At 43.1% G+C, this 2,125-nt stretch overlaps 1 pseudogene; it reads left to right on the top strand.

Moving 5' to 3' along the window:
• The first annotated feature begins 581 nt into the window (after nucleotides 1-581).
• Nucleotides 582-2,125, top strand: LOC140990344 (aminomethyltransferase, mitochondrial-like; annotated as a pseudogene).

Genomic DNA, 2,125 nt, shown 5'->3' with positions numbered 1-2,125 from the left:
ACCAGAAGTGGACTTTGGTATAGAAATAGGCTATCCAGCCATTTTTGTACGATTTCTAGCTTCATGTTGTAAAATTTTGTTTTAAGTAAGCCGTAGGATCACTAATGTAAAAATTTGTTGGTTATGATGTAAAAAACGAGAAAGATCAATTAAAGTTGGCCAGTAGGCCACTTTTATCATATTGGATTCATTGTGTTTCGATAGGGAATCAAGGGAGAGAATAATCTCGAGTGGGGAGTTTTAAGCCAACCTATGGTTTTGATTTGAAGCTATTGAAGTAAGTTGGATCAAATGGATTAAGAACGAAAGGAAACTCCTTCCCGACATCCAATACACAACATCACATACAAATCCACCTTCACTCTACATCCCGCACCCAACAACCACAACACCAAACCAACAGTCAACAAATATAAAGCGGAATCACCGCATGCAAGAACGATAAGTAGACGTGTATGCGAGAAAGGGGTCCGACTGAAGTGCAAATGCACAGACGTGTATGTGAGAAAGGGGCTCGACTGAAGTGCAAATGCACAGACGTTTATGCGGGAAAGGGGTCCAACTGAAGTGCAAATGCACAGACGTGTATGCGGGAAAGGGGTCCGACTGAAGTGCAAATGCACATACGTGTATGATGGAAAGGGGTCCGACTGAAGTGCAATGCATAATGCTAAGGACGAGTGAATCGTCTTGAGTGGATGCAGCACATAAGAGCATGTAAGGGCACATAAGAGTTGAGAGGTAACTGTGTTGCAAGATACCCCAAGTGACACTAATGCTTAAGTGTCGAATGCACAGGAAAACTGAGGCCAACCCATGGCCAATTCTCAATCCAGCATTACCTATTAAGAGCAAACATGCAAACCGTATATACAACAAGAGACTACAAACCTATTCTTTTCACCGCATGTGGAAATGGCACCGGAATGAAGAATGCATGCAGAATGAGCTTTCTTGGTCTCTTGGGCCCCCAAAGGTCCTTCAGATCAATAAAAATGGCCATGGTAATTCCAAATCCAAGGAGGAATGGAAGCTACAGAGGGCAAACATGCAATACAAGATATTTACAAATATGAAAGGAGGGGGATTGTGACAACTTGGTCAATCTATTACTCGCCGTTTGGCTCATGGAGACAAAAAGACTATAGCTCGTCGGTGCTTTTCATCTGAAGCTGATCTAAAGAAAACTGTTCTGTATGACTTTCATGTCGCCCATGGTGGGAAAATGGTGCCTTTTGCGGGTTGGAGTATGCCGATCCAGTACAAAGATTCAATCATGGACTCTACCATAAATTGTAGGGAGAATGGTAGCCTATTTGATGTTTCCCATATGTGTGGTCTAAGTATTAAAGGAAAGGGCTGCATAGCTTTCCTTGAAAAGCTTATCATTGCCGATGTCACTGGGCTTGCACCTGGGACTGGGACTTTGACTGTCTTTACAAATGAAAAGGGAGGCTCAATAGATGATTCAGTAATCACGAAGGTGACAAATGATCATATATACCTGGTTGTTAATGCCGGCTACAGAGACAAGGATCTTGCCCATATTGAGGAACACATGAAGGCATTCACATCAAAAAGTGGCGACGTTTCATGGCACATTCATGATGAGCGTTCCCTTCCAACTCTGTAGGGGCCTCTAGTTGCCCCAGTTTTCCAGCACCTGACTAAAGAAGATTTGAGCAAGATGTACTTTAGTAACTTCAAAATGATAGATATCAATGGGTCGACATGCTATCTTACTCGAACAAGGTACACAGGTGAAGATGGCTTTGAAATCTCCGTCCCTTCCGAGCATGTTGTTGATCTTGCAAAAGCGATTCTTGACAAATCTAAGAATAAGGTAAGATTAACAGGGTTAGGAGCTCGAGACAGCCTTCGTCTAGAAGCTGGACTGTACTTGTATACTTGGAGCAGCACACAACACCTGTTGAGGCAGGATTAACATGGATCCATTTACCCCATCCACAGGACAAAGGCTAATGTATGGCCAAAATCCCTCCAACCCAAAACTCCCCCAGGAATACCGTGCTAATGAGTAAAGGAGGACAACTCAAATAGACCGTCTAAATGAGCACAATCATCTATCCTACAATTCTCAGAAAAGAGTCGAGGCGTCGAGGCA

The sequence above is a fragment of the Primulina huaijiensis genome, chromosome 1 (assembly GCF_012295235.1).
Source record: "Primulina huaijiensis isolate GDHJ02 chromosome 1, ASM1229523v2, whole genome shotgun sequence".
In the NCBI taxonomy this organism is placed as follows: Eukaryota; Viridiplantae; Streptophyta; class Magnoliopsida; order Lamiales; family Gesneriaceae; genus Primulina; species Primulina huaijiensis.
The sequence above is the reverse complement of the archived record's forward strand: the minus strand, read 5'-3'. Positions and strand labels throughout refer to the sequence as shown.